The sequence below is a fragment of the Motacilla alba genome, chromosome 7, assembly GCF_015832195.1.
Source record: "Motacilla alba alba isolate MOTALB_02 chromosome 7, Motacilla_alba_V1.0_pri, whole genome shotgun sequence".
Taxonomy (NCBI): domain Eukaryota; kingdom Metazoa; phylum Chordata; class Aves; order Passeriformes; family Motacillidae; genus Motacilla; species Motacilla alba.
This window is the reverse complement of record NC_052022.1, coordinates 18,925,186-18,952,533: the sequence shown is the minus strand read 5'-3', so window position 1 is coordinate 18,952,533 and position 27,348 is coordinate 18,925,186. Positions and strand designations below refer to the sequence as shown.

The window sequence follows — 27,348 nt, the reverse complement described above, 5'->3', positions numbered from 1 at the left end:
TTTCACTACATTATCCTGTTTCCTGATGCTGTCAAAGTATTTTTTTTTTAAATACAGTTCAGAAGATAACAAACATGAGAGTTAGTGATCATAGTCTTTTATGTGAGTCTTGCTTTGCTAGATTTTCTGGTTTTATACCATAAAACAACTTCATTAGAGAGCATGTAGTTACGGTGACCGCTCCTGACACTGTTTGCTGTTTTACAGTATTGCTGCAAAAATTTACAGTGAATGAGAACTTCCTGCAAGTATTCAGTGTCAGTATTAGTCACCACAGTACCATTGGCTCTATAGTGCTGCCAGAGACTAAGCTCCATTTTCCTTTTCTGGTCCTTTCCTGCTGCAGTTGCATTTTCTGAAATTAAGACCACTGAACTTCCTAGGGAACATGTAGGGTTTTGTGCTAAATTTTACCTTACTTCCACTCTTCCTGTTATAATTTAGGGAAATATACTCAAGAGATTGAGAAGGTGATTGAGATAAGGTGTCAGATAGAAATGAAAACCAAAAATTTTGGCTCTGAACGTATGGATGAGGTTGTTGAACCTCATAGACAAACCCTGTTCTATTGGTGATACTGCTTGTACTGTTCACTATGGCTTATGAAGAAGCATAATACTGAGAATTACCTGATTTGTTTTTTTTAACTCTTTTTCCTTCTTTATACCTGGTACTTCGTTCTTTCAAACCCCTTCTGCTTAAACTACAGTTTTTAAAATTCCCAGTAGATAATTTTTTTCTGCGAATCAATGTACCGAAAAATAGATTGAGTTTGTCTTTGGATTTAAACTGCATGAATCCTTGTCTATACAGAACAATTCATAAACTTTTTTGTAAAAGGAAGATGGATAAAAACTAAAGATGGGGGAAGGAGCAAGAAGTTATAGGGAAGAAAGGGGACAGACTTTCTTGATTTAACCATCCCAAGTATGGAATATTTTCAATATTCTTTGTTCAAGAGATTCATTTCATTGTTCCAAAATGCCTGGTATTTTAATATCTATGGTGGAGTTAATGTTCTTAATTTCCAAAGATTTCTGCTGTTTCTTGAGATGCAGGGAAAAAAAATAAATGCATTTTAAGATTCACATTTTCTTCATTTATTGAATAAATCATCCTGACAGGAGAGGAAATAGCTATCTCCCTGCTGTGGATATAAAGGATACAATCATCTTTCTGCTGAACCTCTAGATCTCATGCATGTTATTATAATAGACTTTGTTGCTGCTGAGACATGAAATAAAGCTTTCACCAAAAGTTTATTTTAAATGCACTGGTTTTTGAAGCCTAAAGTAAGTGTTAAAGTAATGAAATGTTTTCTATTCTGCTTTAACACTGGACAGTCATGGCAAAAAGGAAATACTGCTGCATTCAGCCAGGTATTTTGTAATTCATATTACTTATGCTAGTCAGGGAGAATAAGAGATGCAGAGATAGCATAGAGATGCCTGTGATTTTCCTAGAATTTTGTTTCTTGGTGGTGTTTGTAAAAACTAATGTGTTTTTTAGATTTTTTTATTATTAATACTGCAACTTGTCATTGTTCTGTTAAATGTTATTTGTGAAGCTCTGGTTCATTTCAGCTTTGTTGTAACTTAGGGCCAGATTCCAAGCTCTGCAGAAAGTGCACATCCTTCTGCTAAACCTGACTTGAGAAGTCCTTAATGTCAAGGTAGCTTCTATAAATAGCAACAGTAGTTGTTTGAACAGATGGGAAATGTCTGCTATTCCCTGGAAGTTGACAGTCATTTCTTTCATTTATTGAGATATTTTACTACTTCTTTAGAGAGGTGTGCCTCTATGCAGTCTGCTTGGCATCTAAAGGGTGTGATACTGTTGTAAATGAACCTTTGGTTTAAGGGGAGACATTAGGCAGACCGAGAAGTCACTCATGTTGGACCGACTGCTGCATAAAAACAGAGCTGAATTAATGCAGACTTGAGTAGCTGGACTGGTGAAAGCATAACTTAAGAAAAATAAAATATGAACATTTCATTTTATGGGACTCTTACAACTGGAAGTGCAGAGAATGCTGGGAAATGACAGTGCCTGGAGGGGCTTGTACCTCATAAGGGTAGGAGATTCAGTGCAGCCATCATTTGTACGACTTGGATTTTATTAAAATCAGCAGGCATTTTACCACTGGTATTCACTACACTATCCCCTGTGGTATAACAGCTCTCAGAAAAGTACAGAGCATTTGTCAAATCTCACCATAAGTTGTACGTTTCTGTGAGCTTGTTGCAGCACATAGTTTCTTTAGAATTTCAGTCATCCATAGCAAACCAAAGCATGTTATCAAACCTTTCGTCAAATGAGTATGCAGTGATGCACAAAGCATGTATTTTAGATTCCGGATTGTCAGGAGATTACGTTGGCTTACATGGACTAATATGAAAGTAAGCTCTTTCACATCTGTTGAGAAACTAATGTTATTTTTAAGTAACACTTCAGTGTTCTTGTGTGTTTTTTGCTGGCAATGCCTTTCCTGCTGTTGCAAATGTTTACAATGCAGTCTTTAGATGACTGCAGCCACTGACTACTAGAAAGTGTGAAAAGAGTTGTGTTAATTCGGTCTAGCAGTAAAAACACAGGCTGCAGTACTAGAAGTATTATGGTAAAGGAAGTAAAAGTTTAAAATTTGACATGCGATTGTTCCTGGGAATATTTAATTTATGTAGACAAAAATTAAAAAGACAAAAAGAAAGTCCATCAAAAAAGCTATGGAAAACAAGGAAGAAGAGAATCCTAAATGCTTAGGTCCTGTGAGAGGCCAACTGATTTCTGTTACACAGTGCATCAAAATAAATTTTAAAATGTCTTGATAAATTCTCCTTTTCCAAGGAACTCAGAGAATTCTTCAGTCTCAGCTTTAATTGCAGTCCTGGTTTGAGACACAGGCAGATTCAGTAAAGGGGTGAAATCAGCTACCAAAAAGGAAAGGCTCAGTCTATTGCTGTGCAGTGTTGCATCCCCGATTGCCATCACCAGGCTCATTCACTGAATTCAGTACTTCACTGTGTTGGTCATGGTCTGTCTCAAACTGGTAACATGGGAGACACTGTGCCAGAGGAAAGCTGCAGATCTCATATCTGTCTTATGTTTGAGGCTTTCCAATTAAGATATTCATCTGATCCTTTCTATTGTACATGTAAAAGAAATAAATAGTCCTGGAAGTAAAAATCTGAGCTCCCTGTTCTTAGATGATAGAGCTCATGGGCTACAAAACTCCTTCTCACTTTCTTTCAGATCCATAAATCTCTCTGCAGAGTGCAAGAGTTTTAACTGGCCAGGTGGGCCTGGGATATCATGAGATATCGGAGACAGGCATGGATTTAGGGTGTCTCTAATGCATTTCACTTTGGAAGAGCAAAAGTACGCATCTGAACAAACTCAGTTCCCAGGCGGATGTGCTGGACGAGCACAGGGCAGGGCAGGCCGGGCTGTCAGCGTGGCCGAGCTGCGGCCTGTGGTGCCCCAGGCCGAGGAGGAAGCAGGAGGCCCTGGCCTTCGCCGTCGGGAGCCGCTTCCTCACTGGGCTGCTTCAGGGCAAAAGCCATAAGGCTGCAGCTCGTGGTGTGAGGAGCAGGAAAGGTGCCGAGTAGGACCAGAAGAGACCATCGTGTGAGAGCCATTAAAGCGGAGTTCTCTGCCAGCCCCATGCTGGGTTTGCGGGCTCTAGGCTGAGCATCTGAAGTAGAGTCATGGCCTGCTGTTAGTATTGAAGATTTTCTCTTAGAGGCTGAACCGAAACCCTGCTCGTTAGCACACACCCAGACCAGGCTTCCTCGAGGCAGACACAGCTTTATTTAAAAAGAATCCACACAGGTGCTGCTCAAGCTGGTCTCACCAGAGATCTTTATTAAAACAGTGAACTGAACCCTTGGTAACCAGTGTCTGTCAGAAATAATAATCTGAAAAAGGGAGATAGATGCTGCTTTAATAAATATTATCTTTCAGTGAAACATTTCCTAGAAGCTAAAACAGGAATATATTTTAGGAGATATTAATTGTGCTGTAAGGTTTCCTGCTGATTTGGTTTATGGCCTCTGCTCTTCTCTGTCTACAAAATGTAGGTGGTCTTACATCATTCAGTGGTTCAGTGATGCTCATGTCGTTAATAATTCTCAGCTGCTCCTTGGGAAAGTTGCACAGTAGGATAAATCTTATATGTGTTGCTGTACTGTTTGTCAATAGTGAATTCCAGGCTTTTTTAAAAAAGTATTTCTCTATTAAAATGAAGATGGGTCAGGAGCACTGATTTTATGATGATGTATGCTGGATGAAAAGCGTTAGAATAGCTAGAGATGTGTGTAAGTTATGTGCTGTTACCTAGTTTCTCTTGATTTTTTTTTTCCCCCTCATAATTTCTGGATGGATCTCTTTCTTTGGCAGGCTCCCAGAACAGCAAGTAACTAGGCTGTTGGACATATGCTGTTAAAACTGATTGTCCATGGCAGTGTTCAGACAATTTATATATTCCCTAAAACTGATTTTAAAAGGTCTTTTTGTTCACTCTCTATCTTAAAAGCCAGTTTCAGCAAGCATTACTGAGATTTTGATTTACTGTTATGAGTGATGTTTTAAACGTGCTGGTGCTTTCACAGCAAGATGAAAAATACACTCTTGTGTATTTTTCCAACCCTGCCTGCGCTTTCAGGTGCTAAAGGCAGATTGTGCTTTTGGTTTACAAAGGCTTCTCTGAAATTCCCAATGACATTTAGATATGGATTAATATTTTGTTTATTATTTTTATGCTAAGCATTACTAAATATCAAGTCTGAACGTGTTGCAAATCTTATTCCGAGACTATTCATTCTTATTATATGTAAAAGTATCTGTCACTCCATAACTTCATTACAATAAAACAATTAGCAGTTGTATATCTGAATGGGATGATAAAATACTAAGAATCTGTGAATGCTACAGCTTTGTTAGTAATAGGATTACTAAATTTCTGAGGGTTCTGTCCATCAATTCTTCCATAGAAAATAGAAGAGCTGACAAATTCGGGGAATGCTGAATCATTGCTGAATTCCTATTTGCACTAGGAAAAATGCTAAACTCAGTTTACAAATATTTTGTATTCATTAAGAATGAAGATATATAGGTATATATTCAGATTGAGTATATAGAAAGATACTACTATTAACCAGTCACCAGACAATAGTGCCTCTTCCATCCTTTTTTCCAGACCTTTGAATTACGGTCCATCCTGTAACAATATGGAGTTAGACACTCTTGACCAGCTACCCTGTAACCTTACCATGCCTTTGTCATGGTAAGGTTTGCTAAGTCAGCTAATAGCCTTTTGCAAATACCTTCTGCTCTCTTTGACAGAGAAGCAAATGCCTTTATGGTTCAGTGGTGCAGATTTTTAAATAATGAAATTTCTAATCTGTGTGAATTTAGACAAACTTCATGACTGATAAAAGTAGGTAATACACAAAAATTATAGTCCACTGAGAAAACGAAACATCCAGTCACTTGTGTTGGTGCCTTTTGCTTAATTGTTTAATTCTTCTATATGCTATGTTGCTCCTGAAATACACACAGAAAGTGAAGTTCTCTGTGGTTTCTGTTTTTATAGAATAGATGTAGAATGGCTGAGTCTTAGCACCTTGACTGACATAATCCTCTCATGCAGTGGGCAAAGTTGGAGCCACTGATTTGCATGACTGCTTATGCACTGACATGTAGCTAGAGATACAATGGATGTGCTATTGAATGACATTGTCATGACAATATATAAGACTCCAGGTACTCTCTTTAGACAAACAGAACTTTCAGTTTAATACCTTGGTATTACATATGGAATGAAAAAAAAGACCTTTTCTCTAATGTATACAAAACCTGATATTTTTAACTGCATGCATGTGCAGTAAAATGAAACCTAATGTTGACATAGCTCTGAAGTAAAGATGATTATATCATTGTGGGTATTGACTAGTGTGCATTGAAATGACTTGCAGATTACATTCCTCTGAATGTATTCTGTGGTATTCACATACTCTTTGAACAGAGATAGACATAATTCTCTCTCCCAGGAATTTTCCTGGGAAAGGCAGTGAGAAAGCCCAGAGAAAGAAGAGAAAACAATTCTTATCTCTATTTGCTGCTCCTGTTGTTTGGCACATGTGGAACGTGTTATGGAGATTATTTACCAAAAGGGGTTTGTTTGGATTGGTGATGGTTGTTTGGATTGATTGACCAGTTAGGTCAAAGCTGTGTCGTGACTGACTGAAAGGGTCATGGGTTTAATGTTAGTTGAGTATAGTTTTAGTATATAGTATCGTATGTAGTGTAATATACTATAGCTTAATAAAGCAATTGTTCAGCCTTCTGAAATCTGGCAGTCAAAGTTCATTAATCCCTGCATTGGGGGCACCTTGCATCGATATATTCTAGAACAATTCTAGTTGGTTTCTCTTCCTTTAGATTTAAAAAGAAATTCCCTCCATCTCTCTTCCTAGTCTGTTTGTGAAAATAGAAATATACCTAAATGCAAAAAAATTAAGCCTTTCCAGTAAACGTGACCACACATCTGCCAGAAACTACCCTGAGGTGGGGTATATATACATTAGGGTTAACCACGCTGTTATCAAATGTTTCTAATCAATATTTTTGTTCTGAGTCACTGTTCCATTAGTGACTTGTGTTTAACTCAACTTTTTAGGTCAAGGAGCCTGTGCAGACCTTAAAGTTTCAACACCTTTCTGAACAATTAATAATCTACTTGTGCAAACCAGGAATTTTGGCTCTATGGAGACATGAAGTAGCCTTGCAAGTTTGAAATTAGAAAATGGCAAATCAAATTTTTTTTATCCAGGTAATCAGGCAAGTCAAGACACATGAAGGATGTTAAATGCTCCCCATTCCTAATCTTACTGCTCACAGAAGTGTCTCAGCACTACCTTCAGCATGTTCAGTCACCATAATGGGAGATGTTTTCCTTCATTGCCTGTCACATCCTGATGCAATTTTAATTCTATAGTTATAGTCAGTCCCTTTAAAACTATGTGTCAGATTCTGTTGTCTTTTTCAGAAATATTAGACCTGGGCTATGTGTTTAAGCCATTTCCAAGCAGGGCAAGCAGGGCTCATGGGGTCTGAAGTACTTGGTAGCTTCAGTCCTTGGAATAGGGATTGAAACAATGTAACTCTCACAGCAAACTGGGAATAAGCAATGTTTGTGCATGGCGTATTACTTCATTATTAATTAAAGAGAGCTTGAAACTGCGGATATTATTGGTGAATGGTAGTGCCAATCCTTGGCTACTGTACAGTGTTTGCTGCTTGGGTGGGAGTTTGAAGCAGGGTTCTCCATGGGGAATTCTGTGAGTTGGTCATTGTTATGCCCTTTGCTATTTCATTCAGAGATGCTGTGATACACTGTGCATACAGAATTACACCAGATGCACCAAGACTTAAAATGGAATTGTCAAACTTTTTTTTTTTTTAAATAGACACTTTTCAGTTTCCTGGAACATTTGTTGATACTCTAGGGGAGGATATATCTTCTGATGGTATTTCATCAAGATTGTTCTGTAAGTGGGTAGGCATTAATCTAAATGTAATTTATTCTTGTGTTTCAGGATCATTGTCTTGCACTGTCCAAAATACTTAGGCTTAGACTTCATCTTTGAGCTTACATAGTAGGAGACATTAAGAGTATTGATTAAAGCTTGTTTCATACCTGTCATGAATATTCATAAGTTATGGTCTTGTGCCTTTGCAGTGCACAGGAAGTTATGGAATGAACTAAAGATACAAGTTCTGTTAGACCATTTTTGTGCTATCTTTACTGGAATAAAAATAACCATCTGCATACAATTAAAAACATTCAGTTGCACTTATATCCATAAAATTGAAAAGGGTGAAGGATGTACAGTTATTACTACATCTAAAATTTGTCTTTGAGTGTTAGTGTTGAATTGCTTGAAATTCTGTTTTTTTCTTTTCTGGAATTTATCTTTAAATAGGATTCCTATTAGGTGTGTAAGGAAATATTTGACTTTCCTTGTGTTTGGATTTTGAAATATTTACTGATGGTGGTAAAAATGCTCATTATTTGCTGGAAATTAACAGCAGCTGTAGTCCTGTGCAATTAATTTCACCATGGTATTTGATTCAAGATGAAGTAAAAAGTGAATTAGTCACGTGTCCAATTTTTGCTTCTGTTACTTTGCTTTGAGTTCTTTATCATACATTGCCAATGCATGTTCTCCTAAGTGAAAACAGTTAACAGTTGAACATATCTTAGCCTGAGGATATTCATCTGGGTGTGATGGATATGCAATACACCTGGAAGGTATGTCAGCTAGATATATGTATCAGCTTATATCTGAGTTGATGCATAGTTGACTTCTTTTTAGCATAATCTTTCTTTAGTGTCACTTTACTTGGGCCAAAATCAATTTTGTATGGAAACTATTTTACAGGTTCTGTGGAATGAACTTGTGCTTTTGATTTGTTTCCTAATAAGGTGGTCTGGGTTAGTAACTGTGAAAGCTATCTTTACCTGGCACATTTTATGGTCCTTTTGTCAAGATTAAAGAGATAAGAAAGGCAAATCCTCAGGGAACTACTAAACATGCAGAGTTTTTTAGATTACCGGTGAGAGATGAATGTGTAAGTTTGATCCTCATGATGTAGTGTCAGTTCTGTAAACAAAGAAAATCTCTCATCCACAGTGTTTGTTTGGACATTTTCCCCAAAAGATGCTTTCATATATGAAAACTCCAGAAATTTGAGTGTATTTTGTACCTTGGCAACCACAAGATGTGCAGGCACTGTCAGTGCTGGTCCTACATTTCACTATCCTGTCTTTAATGCAGAGGACACAGTTATGCTGTGGTGTATCTTTTACAGAGATATCAGGGTGCTTTTTACAACATGGGAAGAAGAAATAAAAGATTCAGCAGGACAGGAAATTTTTATGTTAGTAGCCAAAACAATAAAATCTGCCCTAGAATTGCTACTTTTGAGGAGCAGTAATTCTAACAAAGACATAAAAGTACTGTTGATCAGCTTATACATTAATAGGTAGGGATATAGAGTAGTCCCTTCTAAGGTGGAGGGTGGGAGAAAGGGGTAATGCTTAATTACTGCTGCTGGCTGGCAGAATGCTGTATGCAAATGAATAGAAAGGAATAATCAATCACTGGTTGATGTGTTGCTAGGGTTGTTTTTTTTTAATGTTTTTAAATTTCATCTCATCTGTTTCCTAAATTTATTTGAAATGTGGAACCTTTTGAAATCTACTTGTAAGTGGTGTGTAAACTTATCCTATTATTCATTAAAAGGATTGAGTGTACCTCTTGTTTTAAGCTTTGAAAATGTGCCCTCTAGATCAGAACCTAAGCCTCCTTTTTTATTTTTTTTTTATTTTTTTTTTTTTATTGTCAAAGTCATCCACATATATGCCATGAAATTGTAATATATGAACAGGGATGGCCTTATGCTGTCAACACTGCTCTGGCCACAAGTTCAAAACACAGACTGCTATGAAGAAAACTGGCTGTGTCCCAAGCAAAACCTGAACAGTATCTGAAAGGAAGGGACAAAACCAACAGACAAAGAATTAATCCAAAATAGGTTGCAGTACTAGCCTGACCAGAAGAGATCAAATCTACCAAGCCAGTTGTACGTTACCTATAAGTGCTTTGGCACAACAAGGGAGGGAACAGACTGGCCATTAGCATGGTGTGTTTCAAGGTGCCACCAGTGGTTATCATGGATGAATATGCAGCCTTGACTTTACTGAGAACTGGGCCTATCTGTCGTTCTGTTTTGGACATTTCTGCAGTTCTCCTTAATATGTAAAAACATTCAGTGCTCGTTTTGCATGTATGGATATCAGCATCCTCTGAACTTGTATAAATAAACCAAGGAAATACAGTTTCTTTCTAGGAGATCTGATGCTTAAGTGAAGGTGAAATGTCACCTCTTTGCTCTGCAGTGGAGGCATTGAGCTGAAGATCAATGCATGTTGTTTGCCTAGCAAGCTGAAGAGCAATTTCATGCCAGACCTGTGGCCCTCTGCAGGAGGCTAACCCCACCATATATACATACATAACTGCAAGTTTAGTGTCTCTCCTCAAGTTGCCGTCATGAAAACTGTAATGGGTTTATTCTTTAATAACTCGATTGCAATAGATTATTCAGTAGCAGAGAGACCAGGCAGAGCCGAGGTGGCCATCTCTTTTGCCATGCTTGTGGCAACTGGACTGCTGTTTATAACTTGGAGAAGGTACAAAATGACCTACTGATAATGTTTAACTTGATGGTGCAGAAGTTGGAAAGAGAGAAACAGCATATCCCTCTGACTAATAAATCCTATTTAATTTTTCCAATTTATTTTCCTGTGTTTCAAAAGGCTGTGTAAACACATTGTCAACATCTTCCATTTTTTCTTTGAATTAATGCAAGTAGCTGGCTTGTTGCATCTCCTGCCTTGAGTATTCTCCTCTTTTTCTTTGCCAGGTTTTCCAAATAATAATTCACACAGCTTGCTTGATGTGATTACTGTTCTGTTCTCACCTCCAAGATGCCATTTAGTTTGAACTTGAACAGGGACTTTTGCTTTTGGTAATGTAAGCTAAGGTTATTTCAGTTTGTTTCCTTCTTGCCACTCCTCCCCCCCCCCCCCCCCCCCCCCCCGCCAAGGTTTGTATGTTTTTGAAATCAGCCTTCTGGAACAACGTGAAACACCACAGACAATCACTGTGTAATGAAGTTACTTGTCAGTGAACTATAATTCTGAAGTGAAGTTTTTAGTTAATCAAATACTATAAAAATACGAAAAACTGAACAAACCCTGCTATTTTGAGATCAAGTTTCATCCATCTCTTTGAGTCTCAGATTTTGGTATTATGCAGATTTTCTGCATTAAGAACAAAGTTTAAAACCAAGAATGAATGAAAACCACATTCTGATCAGTTAACCAACGGAAGCTGAAATCTGGTAGTTTAGCATCTGTCTACAAATCAAAAGTCATACAATAAATTTTCAGGTTGTGGTCTCATAGTGTTGAGTAGTTCGAAATTAAGTAATTGCTGCTGTAACTATTTAAATGCATTTTTTTGTGATCTAATTTTAAAGCTTTACCTTTAAATGATCATCTGCATTCCTCCTTTACCATGCCCAGTGTATCCACTTAGACTTAGTTACATAATTCATTTTGCCCTTGCTTTAAGGCAGACCAATGTGGTAGCACTGTTGTACTGAATCAGGAAGTTAGGACTAAGAATGAGTGATTTATTTGAAACTCAGGTAAATGCTATTTAGGTTGAAGTCCAGCTGGTGTGAAATCACTCTCTAAAGGCACACACTAGGACTGATCTAGGCTGCAAGTGCCTCTTGCTGCCATTCAGAGTTCCCTATATTTGTGCAAATATTCTGCACATCAGGGTAGCAGTATATTGCAAACAGAACACGTGCACTGGGTTGTTTATTCCACCCTAGGCTCTGCTTTTTTGCACATTATTACATATTCAGTTGCTTTGGTTTATTTTTGTTACAGAAAATGTATATGCCAACCTGAAGTGATTTAGAATAGTCCCTTTTAAGGTAAAGGGTAGGGGGAAGGCATAATGCTTACTGCTGCTACTGGTTGGCAAAATGTTGTATGTAAATTAACGTATTTTGCCTTTTTCTGTGGACAGATGGTATTTTAGGGCAATCCTGAAGGTATTTCTTCCCATTATGATTTTTGTAAAGCAGCACAGCAAATTGTCGCTTTGTACACTGTTCTAATGGGACACGGTTTTTGGCTGCTGGGTTGTTGTGCAGCACTAAAAGTGTGAGTTATAGCTCAGTGCTGTATCCTGGTGAATCAGTGTTTACAAGTGTCTGCAGTCATTCAGATCAGATTTCTGAGTGACCCCGCCTGTGAAGAATAATCATTTCAGGCATCTTAATCTCCTTTCCTTTAGCACAGGTGTCTAAAAATAAAGGCCGTGGTTGTGCTTAATTTTGTAAAATCCAGCATGCAACATTACACTTGGCTGGCTTCCTTGAAACCATCCAACCACCTCTTCCTCCCCGCTTGCAAAGAAGATATTTTTTCTGACTCAGGTCTGTTGCACCCCTTCTGAGGGTTCTTTACAGCTCTGAGTGGCTGAAGGGTCTTCTATTTCGTCCTTTGCCAGCCTCCTTTTGCTGATATATAAAGAGCTGCTATTTGCTCTGAGAAACAGCTTGATATGCACTTCTGGAGTGACTCTGGGGAACATTACTGTCCAAATACAGCAGCTGAGGTACGCTTTGAAACTGAGGAGCCTTAACACCCACCTTGGCAGGATTGATTTAGCATATTTGAAATTTCAGCCTCACTGCTGACCCCTATATTGTTTCAGTTTTGGGTTTTGAAATTTAGCCTTGGATCAAACTTGTTTCTGAAATTATATTTATAGCAGGAGAAGAAAGCGGGAGATTTAAATTATATTAAAAGAAAACTTCCATAAAATTCCTGGGAAGGAATGGATTAGGTTGCAAAGTACTCCCCAAGCCTCTGATTTTTCAGTTATGAATAAGAAAGCAACATGAGCAGCAGCTGACTTGCTGATCTCTGTCTTCACTCAAAAGTCAGAGCTCAGGCATTAATTTAAAGGGCTGAATGCTTTTTTTCACTAGAGCCTTTACAATTTTACCATTCACAGTTAATATTGATACTCCGCAGGGCAGGTAATTTTACTAGAGAAAGAATGCATCAAGGCTCATTCTGCTTTTAATGGAATTAGTAGAAGTTTAACTGTTGCTTGTAAAAGGAGGAAGATTAGACCAAAAAAGATCTGTGTGTTAAATATGGATCTGTATGATACAGATTTACTCAGACCATTTTGAGTATATTTAAAAAAGGTTGCCTCTTTCTAGGGCATTGTCTTGGTTTCAGTCTCTCTATAATTAGTTTCTATTTATGGAAGAGATTGAGATAAGTAGCATGCAGATGTCTAAAAGATTTTTTTTGCGTGTATTTTATTGCTTTATCTTTATGCAAATGCTTAATTATTAATGCTTTTTAAAGACCACAGGAGGTGTACAGACTTAATATTTTCCTATATGGTTAATAACAGCAGTTTAGTTCTTTGCTTTCATTTGTAAGTACTTCAAACTCTACCACAGAAAGGAAGAATTTACTTTTAGATATTTGAAGATACATGAAGATTGAAAGAATTGCAATCCTCATTTTTCAGTCACCTACATTGTGATAATGGATCTGTAATATGAAAGTTCTCTTTTACAAAGTACTATCAAAGTACTATTACCATAATTTGTTTCTATTTTTCAACTTGGAAAAACAGTTTATTTTCAACCTAAATTCTTATCACATATTTTCAAGTTTCCTTATATTATAAACATTTCTGTATCTCAAGAGGTTATGTAGTTTATTGCTTTTGACTCAAAAAAATTTTCAGGCAGTTGGTGCTACTGAATTTTTAGTAAAATAATGTGTGGAATTAAAAAAAAAAAAAGTAATTAGAAATGGAGTTAGTATCACCCAGATCACAAAGTTGTGTGTTTAAATGTGTCTTCCTGTGCACTGTATTTTGTATGCTAGTATTGAATATTCTATTCTGTATCAATTCAGTATCAGTTAAAAGACCTTTGTAGTGCAAAGGAAATTTAACTTCCCTTTTAAAATTCCCTTTTAATGTGATGTCAATAATGAAGTGGTAAATGCATAAACCAAAGTATCATATATTTTGTACATTCAAGATACCACATTAGTGTGGAAATGAAGGACACCATGAACACTGAGATACTCTATAAAAGGGCTCACTCTTTAATATAAGTAACAGCAACCTCCCTTCTTGACCTTTGACTGACCTCGTGTACCACACTGCCTTAAAGATGGGATAATCATGGAAATAGCCTTTGCTTATAGTTTCCTGTAGAACAAACAGGTTTTAGTAGTGGCTTTTGTATTTGTGCTATGCAAAATTTCCAGTAAATTCATTTCAGCCTTTATATTTTAGGTTCCATTTTGGATTATAAGGAGGAAGTGCTTTCTTAGATTTTCTTTTCCTGTTAAACACTTACATTTAGTGTAAAAAGTGAAATCCAAATCTTTAATCATTAACAGGCCAAAGAACTGTTGAAGAATGAAAAAAGTCAGTCAACACAGTTTAATAAAAGCTATATAATCAAATGACATTTTATATTAGTGTGCATTTTTACTGGTATATTATCTATAAAATTGAAGCAGTCTATAAATCATAGAATTATGTAGGTACTTACCATTTTAAAAGCAGTATCAAGTGGAATTGGTGAAAATCCCCAGGGTGTAATCAATAGTTGTTTAAAATAATGAGCCTTTATGGTATTATTTCCAAGTTTACCATCTGAAATCAGAGGAAATTTACTGACAGTTGCATATTTTGTTGAAAAAAACATTCAGACGTATATTAACCACAAAATCCATGTCTGTTGCCTTCTACAGAATACGAGGAGAGTGATTTATTTTGAAAATGTCTTTTAGCTGGGTAACTAGGTAACTTACACTGTACTGCATGAAAGAGTTTGGACTGCATTTTGTGAAGCTGAATTCCAGTGCAATGAGTGAAGGAAACAGATGGAGTAAGAGGAGGACAGATGGGTATCAAAAAACTACAGCTGCCTTTTCAGTACCTGTGCATTTACTGCCATAAATCAATTTATTTTCATTTACCGAAGAAGGAAAATCATAAATTATTAAGCCAAAGCACTACAGGGCCCAGAATCATTGTATGTCGAAAGCATCTATTTGTGGTAGTTAATTCGGGTCCCAAGTGAGCTACATCTGAGCATAAGTTTCTGTGGATAGGAATGTCACCCCCAGTCCAGTCATTTCGTTCTTCCAGGGAGATTTAAACATCTCTCATCCTGTGGGGGGAGGATTAGTTGCTTATCAGGTACTATGTTGGATAGCTTTCATGTTTTCCTTGTGGACAAGAAGTGGGCTACTGAAGTGCTGCAGTGAGTGATGGTGGACTGCTCTGCCTCAAGACTTCAAGCAGCCTGTGAGGCAGCTGAACCTACAGAGCCCAGAAGCAAAGCTAAGAGTGCAGGAGGCCACTTTCCTTCTCCTGCAGCAGCTTTGTATTGCAGGACATGAAATGGTGGTTGAGAAAATCAAAACACTATTACTGTATATATTGATACACCAGCAGCCCTAATTTGCTGCATGGCACAGCTGCTCTGTCACATACTTGACCTTGACCTGATTTGATTATTCCTGTGCTTAAACAGGAAGTTCAGCTGAGAGTCAAGTCATTTCTCTTGACCCTTGCCCATTTAGTTACTGCTAGCTTGTCACTGATCCTGTTGAATTTTTATATGAGCACCTGTCCATTAGAAATTGGATGGTGGCCGTCCAGAAAATTTGCATTTATTTTAGAATGCCTTGCAATTAGCGGACTTGTAAAATTGTAAAATGCAAATAGAAATCACCCTTGTATTAGAAATATGAGAGAAATGCAGAAATTCAGGTTGGAATGTGCACTTGCTCTCTTGTTGAATTTATATCAGGGAGCTTTATGCCTAGAGGCACTGTATGAAGTTGCCACTATATTTTGGTGCAACAGAGGCAGAAGTATGAAAAGGTATGTAACTTCAGTATCTTGGAATTGGTTTTCTGTGACATTTTTATCACAGTTTGTTTTAAATTTTCCTAAGAGTAGTTTGAATTAAAAATCACATTTGAAAAAAATATACTGCTTCATTTTCTAATTATTTAAATATTTTAATTATAAAAAATATTAGGGGTTAGAATCACTACTTTTTGTAACACAACATAACTGAAATACAGTATTTTCCGATCACATGTAAAAAGATTGGTTAGGCTCTGGTCCTCAATCTATTTAATGCAATTTAGAGCCTAATGTGGTCAACCCTGAAGTTTTTAACCTTTTTTAGCTGTTTGTAGATTACCTTCCCAATACTGTCTCATTCAAGGTGAGCATCGTAGTGCCAGCAGTTACCCATGCTGAGGCTGGACTACAGCCATCAACAACTGTGTTTGAAATGCATCATCTTCTCACACTGTTAAGCAAATTTCTATTGGATTGCGATGTTGCCTATGAATTGGGCAAATAGTTCAGAAGCAGTGTGATGGGATGAAAAGGAGGCAAGATGGTTTGCCTTCATTTCGTAACTGAAGTGGAAGAGAAATCAGTGGTTGGTTTCCTTCAATTAAGAAATATTAACAATTTCAATCCATTTTCAGAATGGCTGTATTAATGCAGATTCAAATATACTAGATTTTCTTAAATTTTTTTGAGTTGAGACTCAAAAACACAGTTTGTCATTATTTTTTTTCAGTGAGGCTTCTTACGAAATTCTGCCTCTCCATAGTAATCGAGCTGCTTCTGCTCCCCCACCAATCACTTTGCAGTCTGAATTTCAAATGAGTATGAAATATTTCCTTTAAGCAAGTAGGAGATAAACTGTAAACTACACAGCATTTTTAAGCTCTGCATCCAAAAGAGAATGGTTTCAAATCTTGACCAGGGTCAAAAGAGTGAGAAATTATTTCTGGTTTTTGTAGTTTAAAGATAGAAAGGAATATAAGATAGAAAGGAATTATAACTTATTCTATCTAAAGATAGAAAGGAATTATAACTTATTCATTCTAAAAGCATAGAATTGCTTTATGAATTAAACTCAGACTTGTATTTACAATTTGCTATAAATCTTTTGAAAACAAACATCCTCACAATACACAAAGTAGTGACTGTTAAATTACTATTAAACATAATGGCCACTAATGAGTCTGCTCTAATAGATAACCCTTCAGCCCATTGAAATCTGGCAGTGGGTCGGGTCAGGAGCATCTTGATACCAGTGTGGAAGAGCAGTGTAATTATTTTGATGTAGAAAATTAGACTCAAAGAATCCTGGGAAAGGGAAAAGGCTGCTGTCAATACTTCTCATCAGTAAGTAGAAGTGATGTGCAATTTCATTTATGTATTTGATTTGTATTCAGCCCAGGCTGAGATTGCCATTTCTGAAACTGCCTGATCATTTTGAATTCCCTGGAGGGAATGCTTTTAGAAAAGACAGCAATCTTGCACAGTGCTCTTGCTGATGGCAAAATCTGGGGCTTCTTGCCCTGACATATAGACTGTAAGAATGTGTATGTACTGCAGAGAAAGAGGGCTCTTTCAAAGACCCTCCTGGTAGACCTCAGCTGTTATGTGCTGAAGACTGTTACCCAATGACTCAGACTAATCTAAGTTGCAGCAGAGGAAAACTCTCTGAAGTAGTCAAAACTCAAGTGCTTGGTCTTGTTAGAATCCTACCCGCTATGAAAGATGGAGTGCTGGTTTAAATGTTTCTTGGAGCTCCCACCCCTGTGGGTTTGGTTACACTGTCCTGCCCAGGGAGGGTCCATATGCTTTAATTTGTTAAGGTAATATAAGGTAGCTGTGAAACCACTGTGGGGCACACATGGCAAAAGAAAGATCACAGTCTTCTTGCAAGTACAAATGGGAATAAATGCCCAGTATTCACTGATTTTGGAGCATCTGTCAAGAGTTCAGTGTCCAGCACAATTCCCATATAGGGAATTACTCTTCCCAAAGAGTTTCTTCCTGTATTTTTGTCAGGCATTCAATCATTTTTAATTCGGTTAAGCTTTATCAGGTGATCCAGCAGTTGAAAAAAATGTGTTCTCAACATTGTGTATGCAATATGTGTGAATTAGTCCAAGGGACTAGTTAGTAAGTTAACCAAACAGCAGATTCAATTCTGTATATGAAACTAGAATTTTATATTTAAGCTGTAGGTATCACTTTGAGCTAATGAAAAAACTTTCAAATAAAATACTCTAGTCTGGTTCTGCTTTGTTACTTCACTGTTAAGTAAAAATGAAACTTAAAGTTAAATGTATTTCTTGGTGTTAACACCATTTCTGTTGCAACTTTGGGATTCTCACTTACCATTCTTAGTTACTTATTCTAAAGTATTTGGAAAAAAAAATAAAGCCCCAGGCAAGCACTTTTTCTCCTGACACTGATTGTTCATGTTGAGATTATTGAGATTTCAACTTCTTTATGAGAGGAAATATGGAGATATGAAGGCTTGAGACAAGTTTTAAAATTTTTAAGCCATGGCTAAGTTTAGTTTAGATCACTTGGTGTGGGCTTGAGTGAATGTAGGGACAAGCTGAGAGGAGGTTGTTTGCTCCAGACAATGAAGAATAAACTTAGACAAACAGGAGTGTGATGAAGGAAAGTGTAAATAATGGTATAAAGTAACTTAGACTGAAGACAGAACAGTGCTTATTATGTATAATCCTGCAGCCCACAATTATTTGAGTTATTTTTGCTTTGTGCTGAAGTCAGCAAAAATTTGTCACAGGTCAGGGACTTATAAATGGCTATTTTTGTTTGTTGAGCACTGTAATTCCATGCCAGTTTGACTTACAGTTATGTTTCTGACATCTTGCTAAGTTTGTCTGTTTTATATGCAGTGACAAAGGCTGAGAATATTTTAAACAGAGACTTATCATAATATTTTACAGTGTCATTAAGACTTTTGGCCAGTCTGATCTACATTTTCATCTTTTCTTAATGCATTTCCATTTTCTCTGTATTGCCTAGACATACTGAATTTAGAGGAGACTTTACTTCATGAAGTGTCTGCTTTTGTTGCAGTCATTTTACAGTTCTTTCATCATTATTGCATGGTATTTGTATTGAGTATATAATTTAGGTTGCTTCTTGCTCTGTGTTCAGTCAAAACACGAATCTTCTGCCATAACACTTTCATAAAAAGAAAAAGAAATACAGCACTTTAACAGGACAAGGTTGTTTGAGCATGGTGTGCCAATATGAAACACCATACTTGTGTATGCAGATTTGAATCCCCTGGAGCTTGGCAGTGTCTTAAATTTCTTAAATGGCTGATGAGTATTTGGTGTCTTATATGAAGGGTTTCAGGGCTTCTGCCTGCAGTTTATGATGCAAAAGCTTCTGGCACTGTTAAGACCCTTTTTGTGCTGGCTGGAAGTCCCAAGGCAGAATAGGGAGGGAGTCAAAATTGCTGCAACAGACATGAAATCCTGGCTCTGCTGACTTCCGTGGGAGTTTTGCCACAGCTGACAGTGGGCCAAAGCTTTAATCCAGAAGTAGTCCTCCCTGTTGATAATCCTAGTGTATGCCCAAGGGAAAGCTTTTGATGTGTTGCTGCCACCCAGGCTGTGTTTGTGTACAGAAGATGTAAGTCTCTTATGGTGTCGCACTGTGCCTTTCACAATCACAGCATTTCTGGGAACTGGGACAGAGGAGAAAGAAAACCTGAAGTGTGGACACAGGCTGTCTAATTGCTTGTGTCCTGAGTCATTCCCAGTAACATGGATCAAGCACCCTGACCTGAGCAAGATTAGCTTCTTGAGACTGCAGAGGAGGGAGTCATCAGTGACTGCAGCCAGTGTGTTTCCCAGTCCCTGCTTCTGCATTTGCAGATTATCCCTTTAGCCACGCTTTTGGTATGTGAAGCAACAGTACATTCATTAATTCAGTCCTACTTAGCCCGTGCAGACTGAGATATCCATGTAAATGTGATCTAGTGAGCTATTCTCAGAGACACTTCATAAATTTTTATGTTAAATGACAGCAGCAAATGGGAAGTGTTTGACACATTTTTAGTTATGAGGAAGGTGTGTGATGCAGAACATCAGAATTTGTGTTTAATTGGTGCTGATTAAAAGAGGAAACGATCTGAAGTTGTGCTGTGGGAGGTTTAGATTGGATATGAAGAAAAAATTCTTCGCTGAAAGAGTTATCAGTGGAACAGACTGTCCACTTAAGTGGTTGAGTCACCATCCATGGACGTATGTAGATGTGGCACTTAAGGACAAGGTTTAGTGGTGAACTTGGCACTGATAGGTTGATGGTTAGACTTGACTATCTTAAAGTTTTGGGAGTTTTTTTGTGATTCTATAAGAAGAAAACTAGCTAGAAAGTAACTCCTTGTCCTTTGGGAAAATACATTTTGTTGTTTCTTTCAGGTGAAAATGTTCCTATTAGAAATATTGTCAAGTTATCTGTTTTCTGAAAGTATTTATTCTCTTATGCATCCCGTCTAAAACATCATTTTGCTGTTTTGTGAAATAGAGTCAGAGACTTGAAAAATTCAGGATTGTTTAGAGTTGTAAATAATGCTCATCCTATCAAGTGCGAAATAAGAAACCATTACTGTTTCACTGTGCTGGAAGTAAAAATAATCTTTGCCATGTGTTACTGTCTAAGTCTGCATTTAAAAAAATTTAGGAAAGTAATTAAAAACATTTTGTGGAGTTTTTGAAGAGTTGGTGTTTGCTGCCTGTCTGTATATATCTCAAATACATGAAAAGAAATTGCTGTTGCTGCTTCTGTGGTACCAGAAATTAAACTCAAAGCTTGTTTACACCGCTAGCAGTTATTAGTTTCATACTGAAGGTGGAACTCAATATTTTTATCTGTAATGAACTGGGAAGGCTTGTTAACTTCAAAGCATTGCTACAGTGGTTTATCCTGTATGAATGAGAATTTATAGACACAATACATGTATCCATTATGCTTATACAAACCTTGTGATAATTTTACAAAAACCCAAAATAAACAAGTAATTTTGCTATAATTAACTTCACAGAAAATTACCATATTCATTTTCTTACCTCAGTCTTCACAGAACTTACTTCCTCGCTACAAAGATCATAGGTGGTGGCAACCCAAAGAGCATGTGCATGTTGGGTAATCATAATTTTGGGGTGTGAATGTGAGATACTATGCTAGCTGAGTATTATTCTAGATTTGGATCTCAGTCCTTTCAACAGCTCCCGAATCTTTGAATCCTTAAAACATTCAATTCCTTCATAAAATTCAAGTATTAATGAAGTAAGTAAAATATTTTTGCATCATACAGAACAATTAAGTGTGTACAAACAGGAAAGATATATTCTGAGATAATGTTTCTGGATTCTGCTATCTTTGGGGTGTATTTTGGGAGCAGAAATTAACTAGTGTTTCTTCATAAGAAGTTCTGTTTGCATTTTATCTTTTCTGTAGTTTATAGAAAAGGCTGGTCTTTGACATGACATCCTTCCAGGAAATAGTTTCTGCTTAGGGTATAAGACCTCTTTCTCAGAGATGTCCATGTGTGGCTTTTACTATTATGTATTTTCTAGTCTGGCACCTTTTTTTTTTTCCCCCAAGACTTATCTGCTTATCAGTAATTCCTGTCTGAGCACCTTACATTGTATAATGGCACTTTAAGTCTCATTAGCAAGACACTGGATATTTCTTCAGAATATTTAATTGCATTTTTTTATTGTGATGACCAGGGGATAAAGCAGTTCCTATTCCACAATAGTTTAACTCATTCTTCTTCTCTTTCCATATCAATTCTGATTTCACATGCCTACTTCTTGAGCCATCTGCATCAATTTAATTTTTGTATGGCAAAACACTGTATGCTTCTTTGCAGGTCTATAAATAGAAAGCAATAAGCTGACATCTTTCACCTGTATCAAATGTATTTCATATCCTTTTTTCCAGGTATACTTACTGTCTGTCTCTTTATACGTATTGCCTGTCTGCATTTCCCATGTCACTCTGCCCCTTTTCTGTCAATTGATAGAATTTTCAACTGCAGATGAAGTGCCATACCTCTTCTACCTCTGTGCTGATGGGTTCACACACACATTGCAGACAGTTTCTCTGCTATGGTATGTAAAATAAACAGCCACATATTTACTTTCACACATGCACAATACTGCTTCTTTCAAGCAATATAGGGAGAAAGTCTAGATCTGACTAAAATCTGTCTCTGAAGTGAAGACAAGGCTGAAGACTGAGAAAACAATGGTGGGCTGAGATCACTCTAAACTCAAAGCTCTCACTAACCTAATCAGGCCTCTTACTACATGCCAGTATCTGAGATATTTTTGAGTGTTCATGTTATACTTGTACATGGAAATTGTCCTATGTTTATAAAATTCAAATGGAGATGCATGTATTCTTTTTTAAATACTAAACTACAGAGGTGACCTGCATGGAGCTGGTCTCCCAGGATTGAAGACTGGTGTCAGACTGACTGATAGCTGCCTACCCATCGGAGCAAATTGCAGTCATTGCTTTGGGACACTCAGCAGGTTGCTTTTGTTTTACTCACACGGCATGTTACTCCTTGTCCTTGTGCCTTGGATATCATACCTGATCTTTAGCCCCTGATTCCTGCTCTTACTCTTGAGCTCCCACTTGCAGTGCAGTCTTGCTCTGGGTTTTGCTCGCTTGGCTCCCTTACTGGTGATACTCCTATTTCTCATACTCTATCATTCCATGATTTGTCCAGTTCTTGACTTAAGATCATCTTAGCTAGATCTCTCATCTGTGAAACAGAACAGGAAGTTGAGCAGAGCCTTTGAAATCTCTGTATAAGTAATTTAATGCTTCAGGTTATTGTTGTAGACTGTTCTGTCAATCCCTGTTAATGGTGCTTAATCATTCAGGTTTTTTATAACTTTAAGTATTTTGGCCTTAGAAAAGTAATCTGTAAGTCCTGCAACCCCTAAAAGGGGTTCACTTTTAATTTGCAACCAGAAGAGATTGACTTGCTTGTAAATATGTTTGATTGAAGGATCTGTAAACCTAAGAAAAATACCTTGTAAGTATTGTGAGATTTTTAAGAAAAACAAATTATGGTGACAGTGTGGTCTGTTACACCAATAAAAGTGACAGGATTTATAAATCCAAGTAAAGAGTTACAGAGAAGTAAGGAAAGGAGTACCTACTTTGGGTGTCAGCAGAAATAGCTGATACATTTCAGTTTGAATTTTATTCTCATTTAGCAATATATATAAGTAAAGATGTATCTCTGGGTAGTTTTAAAATGTAAATGTGCCAATATTAAAAAAATTTATCATATGAGAGGATGTAGAAAAAGACAATGAACAAATTCTCAGTGGCAAGGTAAGTCAACATGCCCTCAAATTGTAACCATCAGATATTTAGGGGCACCAGATTGCTTCTTGTGTATTTGTCCTTTTTTATTCCCTTTTTCAGATGTTAGGCAAAATCCTGTTAACTTGCAGGCAAGAACAGCTCAAATGCAGAATGAGTTTTTAATTGCAGATGTCACTGTGGCTGTTTTTGATATTTTTGATATCAATTGAATTAATGGCATTCTTCAGTATTACCAATGGGGGCAGTAACACAGAGTATTGCAAAGCCTGGCAGCGTACAGTATATTGTATAGCATTGATATGGATGCAATGCTCAGCTTTACCCTCAGAAACATAGATCTGAGGGTTCTGAGTCTTCAGATTTATCTGTGATATTAGGGTCTCATGGGCACTACCACACAAACTTTTAATCTGCAAACTTTTAATCTAAACAAAGAGAAAATACAAAACCAAACTCACCTGAGTTTAGGGCCTGCTTGTGCTTTAATACTTCAGTACCTTGATGACTAAGTTTGTGTGTGTGTCTTTATGAGATCTACTATTTACTGTAGGCCTATTTTGTGCAACAGAGTGCTGTGTCACTAATTGTTATTCTTAGTGAGTTTTGCGCTTCCTGTTTTTTGAAAGTTGTTTGAATGCCAAATAGTAGCAATCATCTGTTGGATAATAGATAGGAATCTGGGATTGTAACTAAATATAGCTATAGTACATGCACTTAAATATTAATTGAACCACACTGACTCTGAGGTCATCATCTGAGTGATTATAATAGACCCAAATCATGAACAGATCTTGTTAATTTTTTTTTTCATTCCTAATTTTTGTCTTAGATAGAAAATAACAAAGTAGCTCTTATTTGAAAGAGAATTTCTTTTTCAAAATTCTTAAAATATAAACAAAGCCTTTTGAAAAATTTGATCTTCCGCCATTGGAATGCTATTTGAAATTGGTCTTGTGTTAGTTTGCAAAGTGTTTCATTAGTTTTTGAGGATTTTTGTAATAAATGTGTGTTAGATCTAAGGCAGGAAACAAGGCTGTATTTACAGTTCCCAGAACTTCTCATTGTAACAGTTTTCATTCAGTTGCTAGGAGCTTAGCCAAACTTTTAAAGTATTTGGGCTGAAATGTGTTGCATTATGATACAGACGTTAATTATGTGAGAGCACACTATTCTTCTCCAACTCTTTCCCTGCCTGCCTCATTCAGGTCACAAGATGGACAGTACTGATTTAACCGACATTTTGCAAATATGTCATTTAAAAATGAGCTTCATTTGGTTTGTGGCCGTTGGACTCACTGCAGCATTTCAATCCTTCTCTGAATATTACACTGTTGATTTTATCATAAGACTGATGGGCTCCATAAAAACTGCAAATGTTAGTATCTACATTTTATAATATTCTTGTGGAATGAGTATTTACTATTATTTCTGCTTTACAGCATGGTACTGTGGTACAATAATATATCCTCAAAGCACAGACCAGTTTGAGTGACTAATATGAAATACTCATTACCTACTTTCTAAAATAACACAATTTTTAATATTTCTCCAGAGCTAGAGTTCTTATTACGAGCAAGTCAATTCACTTCACTTGTACCTCTGAGTTCTTAAAGCTTCTGCAAAACTAACCCTTTGTGTGCCAGTCTGTGTTTCCAGAATACACAGCAGTTTTGATTGCAGTGGCAGGAAGCAGTGGCAAAACTTAAAGAAATTCGGGTCTTCGCTCTACTTTCTTCAGACCTAGACCTTCTTTCATTTCTGTAGCAAAGTGGGATTACAAACATCAAGGTCATTCTCTACACAGCTGTTTCATCCTCTGAATCTTATCTTTTCTGTGCACTGCAGTGACAAGATTTTTCTTTTAAAGTTATAAAGTGCTGACTCTTGATATTTCACAGATGAGTAGGAGTCAGCAAGACATGTTTAATTTTCAATCTTAGGCCCATAGAAGAAGCCATTTTATTAGGGTAATACAGAAATCTTTCTCATAATCTTTGTTCTAGAGTTTAGCTTAAAATCCCCATTGGCATTTTTACTTCATGTGACATACTCCAGTCACATGCATAATACTTATGCTTGGGATCTGCATGAAGAGCAGCCCATGCCATTTTTGTTTTAAATTTATATCGGTATTGCAGGTCCACATTGAGATACACTGGACTGACCTAATGACACATTTCAGAATTCTTACCTGGTGATATCTTCAAGACATCTTTACTAAAAAAGTCATTTGATGATAGAAGCTGGAAATTTCTGAGTAAATTGACTTTTTTTTTTTTTTCCCCCTCTTCTCATGTAAGCAGCTAACTTTTGAAAATTTTGAAATACAGAGCCAAGAGCTTCTTTTACAAGGTGGAAAAATGGAGAAGCCCGTGCTCTGGGGCTAAAAGTCTCAATATGGAGGGCTCTGCTGCTGAGACTGTTTAACCACCAATGACCAGGTGGTCCTGCCCTAATGTGGCAAAGGACAGCTCTCCCAACTGTATTGTTGCAATGTATACAATACTGATGAAGGCTAACTTGGGAAAAGAGTTTTTTTCTGGAGAGTTACTCTTAACCTGGATCAGTTCATGACATAGTTTATAGCAGAATTTCACAAGAATTTATGATGCTTCAAAGGAAAGGCAGGACTTTCTTAAGCCAGCTTTTCTCAGAAATCCATTGAATGTGGAATTACAAGTTAAGTGTTGCAGTATGACACCTAATTAACATCCTAAATCCTGTCTATTTGTGTGGTTAGTTACAAAGACTGTTAGTTCAGGTCAGGATTAACATTTTGTCTTCTCCAAACTTAGATGGAATCTGTCTTTGTGGCAGCAAAACTGAGCTATCTCACTCAGTTTTTATGTATAAAATAGAAAAGGATGGAGATCAGACATTGGACAAATCCAAAGGCAGAATGCTGCTGCTGTTGTTTGGTTTGTTTTTCTGAACAGAACAGTACATTCAGGGACATAAAACCAGATACACAAAATAGTATATTAACCTAAATTAAACTTCAGGGAAATGAGTATCAAGAACAAAATGAAGACTTTTATGCCTTGTCATTGGGAGAATATGAATATGTGGTCAGCTGTGATCAAATTGAAAGCTGGTCCATGAGATAAAAATGAGAAATTCAGTTTTGTGTGTGTTTTGGTATTTGGAAATCTTCATAATATACATCTAATTAATCTTCTAAGTTGTCCCACAAGACTTGGGAATAAGGCTGCACCCTACACTTCATTATGAACTGCAATGCAGGGAGGTATGACCATGGTCATGAACAGAGTATTTGGTACTGTGTGAGTAAACTGAGCCCTGTGGCCCCAGAACCTGGCATTTTTGATATTAATAGGTGGGCACAGTGCATGGGTGAAAAGACTTCAAAAAGTTACCTTTTTTTTTTTAAGGAAATAATCAATACCTCGTATTGCTTTTGTCATCTCCGATGCCTGATTATTGCATCCGTAGGTCACCAGGGAAAAGGATTACAGTAAATAAGTACAGAGGTTGTTCTAAACATTAAGTATCAGTAGGAAGCAAAGACTAGAGAACCTACATGTGTTAGGCACAATGAAGAGTTTTCTTTTATTCTTTAAATGGCAGTGTGGAAAGATGGCTGGTTGTAAAATGACAGGAAACGGAGAAGTTATATTCACATTCTAACAGAAGTTTTAACAGTATGGAAATCACAGGGTAAAATACAGTTGTTGCTCCCTGGATGCAGTGTGGTGGGCATGCTCGAGACCTACTCCACGATGATCCCCACACCCCCAGTGTGCAACCATAGCATCTGCTAGAGGGGATGAAATGGAAGGTGGAGCAGAGTGGGGGCACTGTGGTCAGGTTCTGCTGAAATCCTTGCAGGGAGGGGAACTCGATGGTACTTTGCAGCTGAGAAGCCACATAGCAACTGCCAGCCAGGGGAGAAGGGGGGAGGATGTCCAGCTGTGGTGAAATCCTTCTCCTTAGATGAACTTTGATCATTACAGCCTAATTGTAATATCAACACACCACCTCCATTCCAAAGTGCTCCTAAGGTACAACCACCCCTCTCTGGGAATGTGTTCTATATTTTTTTGACTGTTATCTTTAAAAGCAGTGAGAGAACTTTACACCAATCAGTTAAAAAAAGGTATGCGTGGCTAAAGTCAAGCACCACCTAAACACCAATAAATTGTATCAAAGTAAGCCAAGAATGGGGGGAGAGTTAGGGAAGACTCCATCATAACTCTTGGGATCGTTCAACAGGCTGATTGAGTGAGAACCATGCTCTGTATGTGCTAAATCCTTTTACTGGGGATTAGAGCTTGTCTTTATATTTCTTTGAATATGTTTTTGTGGTCAGGTATTATCACTGAGAATCCTGGAACCATAATCTGCCACAGTTTTTATTAATAAACTGTTATTCTGTCAACTGCTGGTGTGAGTCCTTCAG

The 27,348-nt window shown here is 37.2% G+C and overlaps 1 protein-coding gene across 14 annotated transcripts in view; it reads right to left on the bottom strand.

Moving 5' to 3' along the window:
• The window catches only part of B3GALT1 (beta-1,3-galactosyltransferase 1), a 173,119-nt gene that overhangs the window by 34,203 nt on the left and 111,568 nt on the right, over positions 1 to 27,348 (bottom strand). For 13 of the 14 annotated variants that reach the window (XM_038143056.1, XM_038143058.1, XM_038143050.1 and 10 more), the window contains one exon: positions 14,242 to 14,345. The gene's annotated coding sequence lies outside the window, so the exon portion shown is untranslated. Of the gene's footprint in view, positions 1 to 14,043; positions 14,096 to 14,241; positions 14,346 to 27,348 lie in introns of all 14 variants that reach the window. The other variant, XM_038143061.1, reaches the window with a different exon arrangement.